The following is an 18,194-nucleotide window of genomic DNA, read 5'->3' as shown; positions in this document are numbered from 1 at the left end:
TCTCGATTTTAAAACCACAATGAGGCCAGTCAGGGCAGACCTGCACCTGTTCACCTGACCGTGCCGTGAAAGTGCGTCTGTTGCCAGCCTACGGAGTACTGGCCACTTTCTAATAAATCCCCGTCGGCACACAGCAAGGAACAGTCACTAAAGTCAAAACATTTCAAAACCTGTACATTCACCCTCCCTCTGTGCTGCAGAGTAGAACAAAGCAATAAATTACATGTTTTTTAAACAAAATTTCCTAGTGCGTCTTTGCTTTTTCAACACATTACACTCAGCTGTTTGACCTTGGAAGGATGAATGACTTAGTTGGTTCTGTCTCTGTTCCAAGCTGTGAGTTGTGAACTGCAGGTGACACCAGATGTTAGGAGCGAAGCAGGCCCGGTTCCAAGATTCTCGATCCGTGAGAGCCATGAAGGAACATGGGCGGGCCACGATGACCGATGTGGTGAGGGGCTAAAATCTAGGGATTTTTTAAGATCCGTTTTAGACACTAGCAAAAGGGGTATAGTTTTGCCAAGTCTTAGAAGTGTTGGATTTTTTTAAAAGAACATGGACCCTGCCCATCACCCAATTTGCACAGTGTGCGGCAGGACTTGGCAAAGGGAATGGGTACAGGTATTGCCTCGCGCCTATTGCCTTCAGAGGTCAGCTTCAGAGAGTGGCCATTAGATGTTAAGGGCACAAGTCATGCTCTGTGCCCATTAAGCATAGCCATGCCCAGAGAGGACTGCCTGCAAGAACATTTTGGCTGCAGACGCAGATGGTACCAAAACTGTATGGACAATGACGTTGGGAGTACTAGGTTACAATAACTAACCATAAATTGTGAAAGGCAATTTAAAAAAAGCTTTTGGATCATAAGTGGGATGTCCTTTCAGCAGTGGTTTCAAACTCCATATTTCACAGGAAGACACCATCCTGATGAATTATTATCTTTTGATATTGTTATGTTCACAAATGATTGAACATAAATAAGGCGAAAAGTAGTGTAATATAGAATACTACAACAGTAATGTTTTCAAAACACATTTTTCTGTTTAAAAAAAACATTTCATATAAAATGTACATAAAATAAAGTTCCGAAGTTCTGATGTGGTTTACAAATCACAACTTCATACCTTAAAAAAAGTTCACAAGAAGCCACCTTCCATCTATAGAATTTAGGAAATGCAAAATATAAACTTGTGAGGTTTTTTGCATCCCTTCTATTCTATTTCTTAGAAACCTGCAGGACATTTAGCTGCAGAGAATGGTTTTCCTTGCAGACACTCGGCCATTAAAGTCAGCTGGAAAACTAATAGCATACTTCCCCATGATCGCTACTAGTCTTCCAGTCCCTGAATCTTTGGTACTGGAAAGGAGGCAAGCATGTCGGTGAAACGTGTAACACAGGGTTGCCTAGTGATGTGATTATACACCTGTGCAATAGAGGGATTTTTAAAAAAGATATTGCCAGCTTCATAGGCCACAAAGGGGAAACCGCGCTTACAGAGCTGTCAGAACAACGCAGTGCCATTACAACGCAGGCACTACGACGAAGATGTTGTTACCACGTGTTTCATTGCAACGCGTTCCAATAAAACGCTATTCATTACAACAACTTGCCTTAGGGAGCTAATTGTTGGATTTTAAATCCATTACAACGGAGGCACTACAACGAACGCATTGTTACCATGCATTCCATTACAACGCAAGTCATTACAACAACTTGCTTTAGGGAACACATTGTTGGATTTTAAATTGAACACTTTCCCTACTGTTGCGTACACTGGAATTGGAATAGTAAAATACACTATTCCAAACTCCAGCACTTCCCTAAAGCAAGAAGTTGTAACGACTTGCGTTGTAATGGAACAGACGGTAACGCTGCGCTTGTTGTATAGCCCGCATTGTAAAGGCATGCATTGTAAACGCATGCATGATTACGTCATACATCCATCACAAAGTTGGTGAGGTTTCTAAAAATATTTGTTGAGTGCTAAACTTCGAAACTTTGCAGATCCCACCAGGACCTAAAATACACAGTTGCACAGTATTCATTCTCTTTAATGACCTGTAGAGCCCTGACAATCACCAAAGTAAATTCAGTCATATAAGTACGTTTCCAATCAAATTTACATTTTTTTACACCTCATAAGAACTAACAAAAGGTTTCCAGAACCCGGATATGAATTCATTACTGTTGATTGCTCCACGAAGAGTGTTGAGAAGTCAAGTATAGTAATTGACACTCATAGCATGAGAGGTGGGCGTTTCAAGCACTGACAACTACAAGCAAAAACATTTCAGGCAATTTCCAAGTAGTTCTCTACCCTTAAAACAATAAGGGATTTACTTTCTGCAAGGGCTGGAGTAACTCCACTTACAGAAAGTGATGTGGAACGAACAGATCACACTATGGGTGGGTGATGGGGAATCGAAATCTCCACGGGGAAACAATTTCACCAGTAGCAAAAAATAAAAAGAAATGACACAGTGCAAATGTACAGGAGGCTTTGTTCACCTGTGGGGACTCATTTAGTATGGAAAACTGCAACCACGTGAATCAGAAGCCTGTCCAACAGGTTTTATGACATTCCCTCTAGTGTGCTTGACAACCTGTGCCTTGCTCAGCCCTTCTGTAATCATACTAATGGAAACGTTCATGAATATATTTAGGATTTAGCACTAATTGGACTCTGCATAATTAGGATTTAATATTTGGCACCTGATAACGTCGACTCTGTATAATTCCAAGACTGCAATCTATGATACAAGCATGTGGAAAAATGACTGCCCATTTTGATTTGCAGACGATGAAATCAAAGGTAGTAATATGTGGCACTGGAGTTTGTTTACACGTCCTTCTAACGTAATAGCTGTCAAAATGTACATGAAAAAAAGTGTGTGGAGTGCGATATTACCAGACTACTCGGATTACTGGAATCGAACGTAAACATATTTCAGTTCAACTCCTAACTAGGGTCTTAGTCACTGTGATAATTTAATGCACATTTTTTTATCAGTAATTAAGGATAAAATGACTGCAGGCTGCAACACTTGAAAAATATACTAAAGATATTAATGTACATGAATTGTAGCATTTTTGGCAACAAAAAAAGAAAGCGCTTTTCAGAATTCTTAGCAATGTCTGAATTATCCTCAATAAGCCAAAACACTGAAATATCACAAATTGTTATAGAAACTGTATAACGCTGATGTTTTTTTTAAGTATCTTAACAGTTGTAATTCAGTACTATTGACACTTGTTATTTTTGTGCTGCAATCGATATTTCATTGTAATTTTACCTTCCATTGGAACCTTCATTTTTCTCAATTAAATAAAACCAAATGTGTTTTTTTAGCACTACCTATATCATTTTGTCACATTGCAAATAGCAAGTGTTCATATTTGGAAAGCCACTGTACCCATTTTATCAATTTCAGAATAAAAAAATGCTGAGATGTTCTGCTGGATACAGGTGACTCACCTAAATGACACAGCTGACACAATTACTGATCTAAATACACATGTATGTCATGTGAGCTCTTTAGATTGATCACTTGAAAGTTCTTTTTAATGAAGTGTCACAAGGCAGCACATTTGTGTGCGTGTGTGTATCTTAAATTTGTCATTTGGCCGACTGACTCAATGGAGTTCTGATTCTGATGGGAGCTTCCGTTCTCTGACATTTGTTGAAGTGGGAGTGTCATTCGTGTATGGGGGGGAACATCCGCAGCCTTGCCTGCAGTTCCCTTCACTCCTACACATGCAGACAATGTTAGAAGCCTCAGCCATTGCCATGCAAGAGTGATGATTGAGCAGACTTTAAGAGCACACAGACACACTTGAAATATGACTTGACCTCCAACCCTTTCCATCCCATTAAACGCACTGAGTGAGCCAACAAGGTCAAATAAGGGGATCTGTATTGTATTGGTGGAAATCATTAATATTGGTTAGAACAATGGCAAAATAAGCGGGGGAAGTGTTGCAACCCGTCCCCACTGGCGTATTTTCAAATTTCCAAAATGTTTAGAAACTGAGCGGATTGAAATATGAAAGTATCTGGCCCTGGAGCAAGCCCCCGCCCCCAGCAAATGACGTGGTAAGTTATGGGATGGACAACAAGGTGGATGGACGCAGCGGGGTGGGGGCATGTTACCTGGATCCCTTGTTCGGAAGTGGCCATGAGGGGGAGTGACTGGATGAAGGGATTCAAACCTCATCACTGTGCATGCTCCCACCCGTTTTGCTGGATTTTCATTGGCGTGCCTCCATCGGTGGCACCTCCGCAACTTCCTGTCCACAGCAATAATTTGCATGATCTCCAGACTTTTAAATAACAGATTAGCAAACTGCAGGTGGGAAGGGAACCCCGGGCGTTGCCTTCTTCTGGCGTGAGTGCCACGTGGACTGCCTGCTAGAAGCGACGGATTTCATAATGTCAAGCTTAAACTCTAGAATATTTAATTCGATTTTTTTTGTATTTACTGTTCCTAAAAGGCTTTTAAGTCCTCTTAAAATGGAACGATTGATGGACAGAATCCAGAACAATGTCATACATTCACCCCATCGTTTTTTTGCTCACCATGCCATTCCAGTTTGGACACATCCATATGTAAATCAGTCTTGGCCTGCATCCAATGGGAACAGTCCAGCCCAAACTACCAGGCCAGGTCCTCCCTAGACTGGAAACAAGCCTCCTAAGACCGGTTTCGGGCTTTCAGGCCTCATCAGCCGAGATAGCTTGACTCCAGTGACGTGGAGAGCACAGGACCCACGTCTGGGCATACCAGTCTCACTCGGGGTGACAAATGCAATAATAAAAATTGATGGACAGAATGCAGAACAATGTCATACATTTACCCCTGTACAGAGATCTGGGCCAAAATCCATTGTTTTTTTGTCAACTATTCCATTCCAGTTTGGATCCAGCCATATGCAAATCAGTCTTGACCCTGCGTCCAATGGAAACAGTCCAGCCTGAACTGCCAGGCCAGGACCCCCCTGCACTGGAAAAAAGCATCCTTGGACCGTGTTTGGGCTTTCAGCCCTCATCAGCCAAGATAGCTTGACTCCAGTGGCATGGAGAGCACAGGACACACATCTGGACATACCCGTCCCACTCGGGGTGACAAATGCTTGTTACCGGTCCAGGGAGGACCTGGCCTGGCAGTTCGGTCTGGACTGTTCTCATGGGGCACAGGGTCAAGACTGATTTGCATATGGCTGGGTCCAAATTGGGTTGGTGTTGTGGGCAAAAGAACGATGGATTTAACCCAGATCTTTAGACTGGGGGAGAATTTTGCATTGTCAGCATTCCGTCCATCATTGGTTTGCCGTAACATTTTTAAGTCCTGTCTACAGAAGGATTTCAATTATTTCTGTGCTAGGAGAGCCCATATGGCATGAGCGTTAGAAGCGCGATTAGGGGTTCAGGGGGTCGGGTCAAGTGTCATGTATATTTACCATTTTTAATTCAGGGGTTTCACATGTCATAGGTAGTGGTTTCCACAGCCTGGGCCCTTTCATGGAGTGAGTAGGGCAGGCAAAGAAGGAGTGCTCACAAGGAGGAGCAGCTTGATTGATTTATGGAGAGCGCAGGCAGTACGGCAAAGAAAAGGGTTTTCGGGCTCCCCTCCCATTGTTAGTTTGAGGGCAATATGTCTTTGGGGGACAACCGACCAAAGGGAGGTCTGTCCTCCTTGAGGTTTTGGGGGAACCAGACACAGTCTACACAACTGGGCTGTATTGGTATACACTGGTAAAGGATGTAGACCAAGATATTTGTATATCTCCATTTTGGGCTGCCACTCAACATTTTATTGGAAGGTGTACACTGTGGCATCCCCCTCAGTGTTATAAACATTTTGTGGGTTTAGTTGTTTTAGCAGTATGGTGATACCCATTCTGGAATATGTTTTTAATTTGTATCCCGATTGGCAGCGACACGCAGGATGAACGGGTGCAAGAAATGTTTCAGCTAAATAATGAGGCTGGGACCTCGAATTTGTGGGCGGTGGCGAGTCCAGCTGCTTGGACTGCCTGCCGTAGGGTGACACTGCCTGGTTAGCTTCCTCCCCTCCTAAGGGCCTCACGCCAGCCCAGATGAGTGTTCGGGCCACACATGACCATGCAGAGTGGACCCAGCATTGAGAGGTGTGGGGGGGTGTATAAACATCTTTTTAGTAGGTTTCCCCGGCAGAACCGAGGCTGTGCGACCGTCGTTATTAGAGCACAAGGCCCCACGTTCCAGGGTAGCAGGCAGATGTCTGCATTATTGTGCAGAGGGATTGGGGCACAGGTTAATAGTGAGGTAGGAGTTTGCAGATTTGCCCTGGGTGGGGGAGAGGCAGGACTGTTTGGGTTACTATCAGGAGAATGTCTTTGGGGGGAGGGGAGGAGGCTCTTTTCCAGCAGGCACCTTTGGTCAGAAAATGGAGGGGTACGGTCTTTGTCGCTTTCTAAAGCATGTTGAGGTTTTGAGTGGATGTGGCCATGGATTTTGAGACCGTATCTGTGAGGAAGGTGGCAAGGGTGGATCTCTCGGTCAGGGGACATTGGTGTGTTGGGACTTGGATGTACAGGCTGCAGGAGTTGGACAGGGGAGTGGGCAGCCCTTCAGTTCAGGAGACAGGGAGAATGGCTGGTCAGGCAGGCGATAAGTACCTTTTGGGTCACAAGGCTTGGGTGACACCATGCAGATGGAGTCACGCAGTAAGCCCTCCGCTTTTGTGGCTGCCATGTTGGTGTGGAGTGATGAGGAGGAGGCAGATTTAGGGTTGGGGCTCACTTTTCAGAAGCCCTATATTGGGTATGCTGGGCAAACAAAGAAAGGGTCAGCACGACAAGAGGTGTGATGGGGCAGTTCAGCGTTTTGAAGAGGGCAGGAACTGAAAGCAGCAGGTAGTTTTACTGGGCTCTGCGCACCGGGCCTATCATCTTTGTTACAGGTGTCTGAAATGCGACAGGTAGCTGACCTGGGAGAGCACAGTGCAGCTCAACTTCCCCAGGAGGAAGAGAAGGCATGGCCGAGATTGGTCAGCCGGGCTGCATTGTGGGACACTGCCCTTGGATGGCACAAGAAGATCTTGGGAGGCCTCGTGATGTCAATTACTGGAGTGGGGCATCTATCACATGGGAGCAGCACAGGTCCAAATGGCCCACAATGGTACGGCCTCTCAGGAGATGGCACCTGGTAGCCAATGGGGTAGTAGCAGCCACACAGGGTGCCGATGTTGGAAGTGGCCCTGATGCGCTCTCATGGAATGAAACATTGGTGGAACACCTGAGAGGGTTTGGTACAACCCCTCAGGAGATGGTACCTAGTAGCCCAAGAATGGGGCAGCTACATAGGATAGTAATGTTGGGAGTGGCCCTAGTGGGCTCCCATGGCATAATGAGGTATTAAATTGTGGAGACACCAGTCTCACAGATGGAGAGATTGTGGACACAAAGGTGCTGGGCCTCTCGGTGCAACTGGAAGGGCAGAGGGGCACTGCATGGGAGGGATGTCCCACTAATTCTGCATCTAGCCCTGTTTTGCAGGTTCTGATCTGGGACCAAGGACAGGCAATGATGGCGCATGGGGCAAGGCAGTAATGCACACTGGCAAGATGGCAAGCTTCGGAGCGGGCACTGACCTAAAGGGCAGGTAAGAGGGAAAATATGAACAAGGTATCAAATCCGGTCATGGCTTCGAGGAGGGTGGATGCAGGGTCCGAGTGGGAGCAGGAGGCATGACCACGGAAGAGTTGGTATGTCAGGGCCCCTGGGGTAGGTGCAGAGGACACAAAGACTGACAGGAGGCAGACAAGGGAGGAGAAAAGAGAGGAAGGAGCTTAAGATCCAGACTCTCATACATGGGGGTTACCAAGACACACTGGGCTCATGTAAGGGTGTCAACTAAAGAGAGAATATGGAAAAGTAAGAAGGTGGAGATGTTCAAGCTTCAGCATAGAGAACGTAGGGCGACTAACAGATTCAAAAGAGGAGTATCAGCTGGTGACATGCACAAGAGTACCCATGAACATTGAGAACTGGACGTCGAAGTTCCGTATAAACTCCAGCATCTTCTGTTAGAAGTAGACAGAGAGAACTGTAGCGTGATTTAAGTATATGGATGTGATACAAAGCACAAATCTCATTTGGGCGTAATGCTCAGGCACAATATGATGAGGAATTTAGGGCACGCATGGCTTGGGACCCCGAAGAAATATGAGTGAGTTGGATACGGATCAGTGGCAGCAATCAATGGATTCTGCAAAATGTAGCAAGATCGCGCACACAGTAAGTGGCTTGTCAACAGTATATTGGTTCTTTCAGGACCGTCCTACCCAAGGAGGGGTGGGAAATTCCAGTAAGGGCCAGGGAGGCGCACAAGGTGGCTGTTGGGATTTCAACAAGGGGATTTGCACTAGGTAGCATTGTAAATTCAGAGACGAGGGCTCTGAGGGTCCATGGAGGCACCCCCCTGTCAACTGCTATAGGAACACTGGGGGGACATCTGGGGCCTAGCGTGGAGCCCACAATCCACAATGGCAATAGAAGTCTGAGGGAGCAGAAGTGGCTAGCACAGGAGGTTATCAGGAGTGGGGAGAGAGGAGCACAGGGGACTCAAGGTCAAAGCTTGTACGTAGAGTAAGTTAGATAGACTTACCTTTTGGTTGGGTCACTACCCGAACAGGGAGGATGCCTGTATCTTGCAGGGGGGATTCAAAGTGGTTTACACAGGTCCGTGGGTAAGGCATTAGGCTGAAAACTTGAAGTCAGTGAAAGCACACCCACAGGTTGTGTGGGACAAACTACACAAGGAGATACAAAAGGGAGGACGGCAGGACTTTTCCACAGTGGGACAATGGAGGATTTGTCTCCCCAATAGGACAATTTAGGCTCATTCAACATCTATCTGGGCCAGATGGCAAAATCAGTCCATAACTTCAGTGGAGGAGAGCTTGCGTAGGTGTCTTATTTATTAGTGGATGTGAAGTTGGCCATGGTGGAGGAGGCAGGACCGGGGCCTTACATAGCAAATGCAACAAAAAAATTCTCCTTTAGGTTACTTTCCGTCCACACATATGATTTTCACTTGCAGGATATTCAATTTGAAGAGACATGGTACAGGGATAAAGCACTTCCTGTGGGTTGCTCAGTTTCATGCACGCTCTTTGGTGGATTCAGCACTTTTTACAGTGGCTTGTCATGAAAGCAATGGGTCACGAGAAGGTGGTACATTATCTCAATTACTTTTTCTTTTATCGCAGACTCAGGTTCCAGAGACTGACAGCAGCTGCTGGTAGGTTTACAGAAGGTCATAGAAAAGGTGGGGGTTCCAATGGCATAAGGAAAAATCAGTGGATCCGGTGACCACCATATTCTTTCTAGGAATTTAGTTTGATTCAGTTGCCATGATAACACGCCTTCCATTGGACACATTTTTTTGTGATGCAGGTACTGTTTAGTCATGATGATGACAAAACATTCGATCATAGCCAGAGAGGTGCAGGCGCTTTTAGGTCACCTCAATTTTGCCTCCAGTGGCGTAAGGGCAGACAGGACATTCTGCAGGAGGCTCTGTTTGATGATACCAGGGCTTTCCCTCCCACCCCAACATGTGAGACTATCTGCAGGGGTAAAAGCAGATCGGCGGATGTGACAACGTTTTTGGGACTCCTTTCATGACATTTTGAGCACAGCACCACAAGCCTTTGACTGGGATGTTCAGATTTATTCTGATACCTCAGGCGGCATAGGTTTTGGATTGAGTTGGCAGGGTCTCCGGTGTGTAGAGGAATGGGCTGATTGTTGGAAAAGAGGGGGGGAAGAAGCCTAGCATTTGTTGAGTTTTTTCCACTAGTGGTGTCTGTCACACTGTAAGGACATTCACTGCAACATACAAAAGTACTTTTTCAGATATATAACATGGCTGTGGCTCAGGTAGTTGACAGTCAGCAAAGACATTCAGATTCTCAAGTTGTTGATAGTTTTCATGCGGGAATGTTTGAAATAGGACATTTTGTTTAAAGCCAAGCACATACCGGGCATGGACAATGACACTGCAGATGCTTTGTCTCATTCGCTGTGGGAGAGGTTCCAGGGGCTGGCCCCTGAGGTGGATAGAGGCAGAACTCAGATACCTCCAGAGTTATGGACAAAAGGAGACAGAGAATGGGTCAATGGGTAGTGGGGTCCTTGGCGGCGTCCACACATGAAGCTTATGACCAGGCTTGGAGCGAGTTTTTGAGCAGGTCAGAGTGGAGGATGTGGGGCGATTCAGCTAACGACTGTCTGTCAATCAAAGGGAAGTTGACAGGCATTGCATTCATGGGGAAGTTTTTGTGGGTTTTCTACCATTGGCTGGGCATTTGGGCAAGAAAATGTTAGAAGATTGGGCTCAGGAATGAGGGAATTTGGGAACTAGGAGAAAGTCTCTTTCATGGCATATTTTTTGCAGGGTGATTCAGGATTTGGCAGAGTTGTGTTTTCTCAACTTGACAATGTTATTAATGTTATTTTTTCCACACTTGTGACGAGAATTTTGTTTGGACCTTTAGAGTGTCAGAACTCTTAGGTGGTCGGGGTACACTTGGTTTGCTGAGGTCAAAGACAGGCCAGAGGTTGAATGGGTTGTCAGTTATTCTGCAGTGTCAGCAGGAGAAGGCTTTCCCTGTGGCTTGGGGCAAGAAGATCAGGGCACAAGCGAGAACATTGTAAGGGGTTTTTTCCAGCACCACTAAGAAGATTGGGCCACTTCTTTTCAATTGTTAGTAGTCTGGAGAAAGGCAATAACGAAGCTGGTGGCTACGGTTTTTGGCACTCATTTTTTATGGTTTGGGGCAGCAATCGAGATAGGTAAGATGATGTGGTCTAGGTAACAGATGATTGGGCTGCGTAGGTGGTCACCGGACTGTTTTCAAAAGTATGTTAGGACTAGTGAAGGGGTAGGAGATAACTGCTAGATGGATGATGTAATCACACTGTTTACTTATTCAGGTTTCGTTACAGGCGTTGGCTGCTGGCTTGTCAGTGTGATTTGTCGGACATTCTTTCGTGAAGCGGGCTGCCAGGGCTGCAGGGAGGAGTGTATGTGATAGGAATTTTGGTTTTCAACACAAGCTTACAATGATTATGCAGAGTAATACTTGCCCAGGTATTCTGATGCTTCACTCAGGGGAGAACGACATGGGGTAGAGACAGGCTTGGCACTCTTAAGGTCAATGAAACAGGATTTGAGGAAGATGCCATTGCAAGGGTAAGGCTGTTTTATACCTGGGAGATATTGGAGAGGTCCAGCCAAGCCATCAGCCATAGATAAATCAATGGGGAAGGTTAACAGAGAGATGCATCAGGTTTGTAGGGACTCGGGCCTGGCAGGTGTAGGCATGCTGAGTTGAGCTACAAGGAAGCCAAGTTGTTCTAAAACGATGGTGTACATCTGTCAGAATATGTGATGGAACTATATCTGTTGGTGGGGAGGGAGTTTTTGGGTAAGGACCTTGAAGACAGGAGTGAGTTGGGAGAGGGGCAGAAAAAGTCAGGTTGGTGCCTTTTTCTGGTAGTGGTTGGCCCACAAGTTTTCAGGCCTTAACTTGAGGTTATGTTTGGTAATATGAGCTAAGTGGGCAGAAAGGTAGGGGCTCAACAAGCCCACATCAGAAGTCATTGAGTTAAAATGTTACATCATAGGAATAATTAGTTGAGCACAGGTTAAATAGTTCACTGCTAAGTAGAAGGGGAAGTTTAAAATGAGACAGTCAGAGTATGTACTGTAGGTTGTCAGGTTAAAGTTTGAAGGGTATGTATACAGGGGGTGGGATTAGCGGAGGTGGAGGAGGAATGTAGGTGGTTTTAATGTATAGTGAGGATTTAGTTATGTATGGCTATAGGTCGAGGAGGCTTATGTGATACGCACTTGTTTCAATAAAGCTGCCTATTTCACACATGCAAGGAGTTAGTGGTCTATAATGTGCCTCATTTCAGCCAAATAGTTTTCTGTACTAGCCCTGTTTCCAGTGAGTAAACAAATTCTAATTATACATACTCTAAACAGTGTTGTAATGATAGAAAATGCATCCTGCAGTTACAGCGATGGCCCTTGGCTGGGCACGGAAGTAAACATGACAGAAAGCAATGTGGATACGTTTAAAGCCACCATTTACTAGAATCCAGAAACATGATCAGTAGGTAGTATCTAAGTCTGGGGAAGGCAGTGATTGGTGTGGGGGGGGGGGGGGAGCAGAGCTTTATGTATTTATGGAGGCATAAGGTGAAGCATATCCTTGTCCATAATGGGCTTGTAGGTAGAGGTTAGGTAGCACTGGCAGTAGCGCAACATAGACATGCATGCCAACATTTTAGAAGAGGAAAGTTTGAGATTAAAAAAAAGAAGTAAAATAAGAATAATATGGATAATGTATTTTCCCCACTGAGTTTTATAGCAGTAGAGGCACCCGCAGGCGGAAAACAAACCTAAATAAAGGCACTATTGGCTCAAAAATCATGGGTCTCCCATCTGAATCGGGTCAATTTGCCATGAATGGGAAAAAGAAGAAAATTGACTTCTTGCAGAACAACAGAGAGAAGTGTTCCAAAAGAGCGGCATGCGGATTCAAGCATATTTACTCCTGTAGTCTCCAGGAGCATTCAAGAAGCCAAACACCAGGCAGGTAAATCCCACTGAATCCACACAGCTAAAGGCAACATCTCTTATACGTTTGTATGTGCTTGTTCATTTGCTTTGGATATACCCAAAATCACAAGATGATCATAGTCTGTACTACGGATTTAGAAATGTTTTCACATTCCATTGAACACCTTGCCACTTCCCTTTTCAGCCTGGAACCAGAAATCTGTTCTGTTAGCACCTGAAATAGCCCAAGAACAGAAGATGGCGACGTTGGTTGGCCCATTTGATGCGCCACCGATGGAGCACTTATTATGCTCCCCCTCAGTTTAGTCCCCAAGAAGGAGGCAGGCAAGTTCTGCCTCATCCACAACTTCTTTCTTGAGGGCTGATCCATCAAAGATGGTCTAGATTCGGGCTTCTGTGTAGTCCAGTATACCCCACTTGATCGTGCACAAGCTGGATACTGGAGCCCTCATGGCAAAATCCGACATAGAGTCTGCTTTATGGCTGCTGCCCATGCACTCAGATGACTTTCATCTCCTGGGTTTCACTTTCGAAGTGACATTTTACTTTTACAGATGTATACTGATGGGCTGCTCCATTGCTTGTGTTCACTTTGAAACCTCAGTAAGATCTTGGACTGGACAACCAAGAATTTGGTGGGTCCGGAGGACATACTACACCCCCTGGTGACCTCCCAGTTTACCAGAGTATGCCGATGTGCCATTGCATGGCTGGGTATTTCTCAGACTGATTCCACTTCGCATTCATTCAGGATTGGGGCGGCAACACTGGTCGCAGTATTGGTTGGTGAGCTGATGGTGGTCCAGCTGCTTTGAGCACTATGTTAGGCAACACTTAGCATAACACATCGTTACTCCTTCCCCGGACAACCAGTCTCCACTCATGTGATATCTGCAATAGCAATTTGACTGAGGTATTGACACTTTCAGATATGTAATCGATGGTTTGCCTTTTCTTGCTGTGCCGTTAAAGATTTGCTGGTGTGGGCACGCCATTATTCGCAGAGCAGGAGAGAGGTTTTGGGTGTCCGGCTTGGAGGTAGGCCAAAGGACAGCAGGTTTGGAGCATTACTGGCTAGAAGTTGGTGGCTTAAACTTACTTGATTGATATCCATTTCAAATTGTTTATACCGGTTGATTGACAAGAACGAAAACAACTATTGAAATGCCATTTCAATCAGAGAGCGATGCGTACAAGGAGACAAACAGTCCTGGCTTGTTTTGCACCTAATGACCCACAACTGAACTGCTGTCTAGTAAAGTTCTTGAGGCTTTGTGAAAAAAAATGCCAGCACAACAGCAATAAACTATTCTAGTCACCTGGAACAAGTGCAATGTTAGTACCAGGGAAAGAGTCGGGGGTACACGTGGGTGGACGGCTTCCATCCACTTTTTTCACAGGATGGAAGCCGTCCACCCTGCCAAGAAGTTGGGCAGCCAAGTATTTGGTGGGTCCCGAGGACATACTACACCCCCTGGATGCTGAATTTGTCAAGGTGTAATTTCCAAACACCGGGAATCTTTCAGCAGCGCCTGCACGTTGTTATCTGTTTTGATCTCAAGAACGTGCAGGCCGGGAGGGGGCTCTGTTATTTCGGACTCCTGCTGGGCCCATAACAAAGGCCAAACCAGAGGGGTCATCAGGCCTCCTCTTGTTCGAATCTCCTGGCTGGCAGCAGTCAGGAGCCTCACAACTAATGCAAGCGCAGAAGAAACACAGCTCACACCTTGTTAGCATGTCACACACACTGAAGAGAGACAGCTTCCACTTTGTTCAGGCTCTGTTTAGGAGATATGCATGCACTGTAAGAACGTCAGATGTGTTGATCTTCCCCAGTATTTGCACAAAATAAATAGCATTTATATAGCGCATACTACCCCTGAGGCGGCGTTGTAATAATGTAAACATCGCTATTCTTTTGTTTTAAAGCACTACGGGTAGAGGAAGTTTACGCTGACAAAAGCCAACATTGTTTTATGTGTAACTTACAAAAGTGTGCATCTTCTGCCGAAATCAAGAGAAATTCTCTGTATACTGGAAATGTGCTCAAATGTACTCATGATAGACATGTTAAACATATATGTGAGGGCTTAAGATCTGATGCCACTTCTTGTGATGCCACTTCCTGTGATGCCACACTGTGATATCACGCGCAGCGATGTCACGCCCCGTGATGCCACTAGCATACTGATTAATTAGGTTAGTCCCCCCAGTTCTTTTTTTAGGACTTATACCCTGATTAGTCTGGAGGATCTAAGAGGATGTTCCCCTTTTATTTATTTATTTAAATCTTGACAGTAATGCCCTTTACCACAGGCTAAAGTACTTTGTGCACTTTTATTGAAGCAGTAGTGAAGGGAATAAATGGGCTGGAATTAAGTACCATCAACCTAGAAAGCTGATAATAACTTGATTAAGAGAATCTGTTTCTCTGATATGAATTAGTTTTTTTATGTGTACTATGAGACCTTTTTATGTAAAAATGTTAACGTGATGTTATTTTGTAGTGCAACGGTTTTAATTAACTATGCAAATAAAATTACTATATTGGTTGATGGCAAGTTCTTTGCTGAGTAGTGTTATGTTTCTCGATGCTTGCTGTTGAGAAATGTTATTGGCGAGATTGCAGCTAAATCAGCAAATGAATGAAATGGGCGCTGCGTCACGAGTAAACTCCGAGATGGTCTTTGTCTATTCTTGGGGCACAGCTGTGGCATGGGTGGATTCCAGGGGAGGGCCCAGGTGGGCGCACAACTTTCTTGCACATCTATCCTCAGCTGCAGTAAAAGTTCCAAGTCAGACACACCTCTCCATGTTTGTGTATCTGGAAGCCCACATATGCTTACTGCGAGATACGAGATACGAGTCGCTGGGCGTGTTGGGCTCGGTGACTTATTACGCAGGTGCACAGGGAAATACTTATCAGCTCCCAGATGCAGATCAGGAAGTCAGTTTAAAGGTGCACTGGCTGCTTATTGGTATAAGTGTTGTGTATTTTGTACAATACACTCCGGTTTATAGCTTTTGAACCTGGGCATTTTTGTGTAATCCTCCCTGGGTCACAACATTCGCGCAGAGGTTAAACTTAACGCCTGCAACGCCCTGTCAACAGGTGCACAGCTGACACCTGCAGCCTCTAAAACCAGCAGACGGTACAACTCATCATTACTAGAGAAGAGAACGAATATAAATGTGAAAACAGCAAAGATTTGTACAGACAAAAAAAAACTTCTTTACCAAATGCTCACAAAAACAGCAGTTCACCTATAAAGCGAGAACTGGACGACTCTTTGCTGCACGAAATCAGGCAGTGTATTTGTTTTATCTACTTTACTGAGCTGATTTCTGGAGGCGAGCTGAGCGATACGCCGTGGTGCCATTATTGATCGGAGAAGGTGGGTGGATGAGGGGAGCTTTGCAAAGGGAAGTAGCGCTACCCGGAGGGACAGCTCATTCTGTGACGTGGAACAGTATCACAGTCACGAAGTCAGCAGTCAGGAACATTGGGTAGGTCTTTCCTTACAGAGCGATGCACCCCAAGTTCAAGACGAGAGTCGTGAGTTTATGGGCGCGCGGAAATCACAGCAGTAGAACGTTCGGGCAGTACGGGGGGGGGGGGGGGGGGGGGGGGGGGGGGGGAGGGAGAGGAGGGATCGTGGTGACCACAGATCAGGTGAGGGCGGGGGCGCCAGGGGATTAGGGGTGCCGAAGTACAAGGTTCGTTTAGCGACAGGTTTGGAAAGGGAGGTGGGCTTCAGAATGGGAACTGTGCTAAGAGAGCTGTCCTGGGTCGGACGGAGTAGACATATAAGTGAATGCAGTTAATTTACAAAGAAATCAGAATGTGATAAGAAGGCGATAAAGGTGTGGGGGGAAGAGAGAAAGTAGTAGGTAAGGGAGGAAAGCAGATAAGGTGGGGAAGGAAACGTAAGAAACGAACATGTCGAAGAGTCATGAGTTTGGAGGGATGTACGCGACGCCTTCTAAACTAACCCCAGCCCTTCCCGCCCGCTGCCGGGCAGCCTCTCGCTCGCCTCCATCAATGCGCTCCCCACCACTGCAGTGGTCTCTGCAGCCCCATATCTAGAGACTCTCGCAGGCGCGCAACACCCATTGGACTCAAAGGGCTTCGGCCCCACCCCCGTCGTGTGTGGCAGCCCGGGATGAGACAGCTCCCGGGCACACACACAGCCGCACCCGAGCACTTCACAGCTCTTTAAAAGACCATTTGCGTGTTAAAGAAGCTTTGTTGTTGTTACACCCTTTCTGAGAACCCCTGCAGGTCCACTTTGCCTATTGCTTAAAGTTTCACCCCCCCCTTTTTTTCTTAGCCCCCCTGAAATGTAGCTCTAATTGCGCCTCTGGACTCTCGTGTCAGTGACAACAGTACTCACCCCTGCCTCTTACGTGCGCGGCTTCGTCCGGATGTGTCACTGGCACCTGCTGCACGGCTCACTGCCGCTGGATAGTTAGGTAGCGTCACCGGGGGCGTGGCAGGGGGTGGGGAGTTGAAACTGACAGGAGTCGGTTGTGTTAGGAAGGATCGGACCAGAGAAGAGGAATAGGGAGGGCCTATATCTGTGGGACGGTGAGAATGAACAGTTGAGGTGAGAATAACTGACAAGTGATGGTATATAGCACCTGAGAGGACTCCGGGGAATAAGTGAATGGTTGCAGGGCCGTAACTTGAAGTGGGAAACGAAAACAAAAGCTTTGGCGCTAATTAAATACGGCTTGGTGCTAATTAAATACGTCATTTTTTTAATCACCAAGCACCGGGGGAATGAATTTGGAGAACAAGAGAAGGGTAATTTGGGGTTGCTCGTGACTTCACCCTACCAAAACTGAAGTTGATCATTGAGTGTGGGCCTCAACCAACCGGTAACCCAATTTCCTACGTACAGTAACTCCAGTTTCCAGTACTTTGGTTTTCCGAAGGTTTGGCCATGTTTGTTTGACGGTTGCAAACTAAGAAACCATCTTTCCTAAATAATACATATCTGTCAATGTCATCCAGTAGCCACCGTGCTTTGTCACGCAAAGAAAAAGGCATGAAAGGGTTGTTGTCTTTTGAAAAGAGTCACTAGGAGGAAAAAGTAAGATTTGGTGCTGTGTTGACCAGGTGTTTCACAGAAGAAATCCAGGCAATCTGGATTGCATTTTTACTGGTGTGTGTGTATTTTAGTGGGGATTTGGAAGGGTTCTTACTGTTCTGGTATATCCCAAAACTATGCAAGAACTGGGACAAGGAAGGGTGGATTGGTAATGCATCAATTACTTACTGATAATCTTTATAAAATTGTGCTTAATCTCTAATAGGTTGGCACAAAAGCAGTCAGGTTTAACTTAGAGGCAAGGTGTTAAGTATTTATGCTGCACTTCAAACAGTAAAAAGGTGAAAACACAACACAAGAAAAATCCCACACCAATTCAGAAAATGTTAGTACAATTTAATACATTATTTGAGTCCAAAATGAGAAAAATCAAATCAGTAGAACCAGAAAAATGCAATTTAAAAGATTTTGGTAAAAATAGTGCCTAGAAGCACAAAGCGCT

At 45.6% G+C, this 18,194-nt stretch overlaps 1 protein-coding gene and 1 long non-coding RNA gene across 2 annotated transcripts in view; one reads left to right on the top strand and one right to left on the bottom strand.

Annotated features, from left to right (window-relative positions):
- The window catches only part of TMEM45B (transmembrane protein 45B), a 306,589-nt gene extending 289,401 nt beyond the window's left edge, over positions 1-17,188 (bottom strand). Inside the window, exon 1 of the mRNA XM_086956898.1 lies at positions 17,033-17,188. The gene's annotated coding sequence lies outside the window, so the exon portion shown is untranslated. The remainder of the gene's footprint in view (positions 1-17,032) is intronic.
- Positions 16,081-18,194, top strand: part of LOC147732375 (uncharacterized) — an 85,549-nt gene continuing 83,435 nt past the window's right edge. The window contains exon 1 of the long non-coding RNA XR_015308463.1: positions 16,081-16,145. This is a non-coding gene — a long non-coding RNA (uncharacterized LOC147732375). The remainder of the gene's footprint in view (positions 16,146-18,194) is intronic.

This window comes from Lissotriton vulgaris, chromosome 2_1 (genome assembly GCF_964263255.1).
Source record: "Lissotriton vulgaris chromosome 2_1, aLisVul1.2, whole genome shotgun sequence".
NCBI lineage: Eukaryota > Metazoa > Chordata > Amphibia > Caudata > Salamandridae > Lissotriton > Lissotriton vulgaris.
The sequence above is the reverse complement of the archived record's forward strand: the minus strand, read 5'-3'. Positions and strand labels throughout refer to the sequence as shown.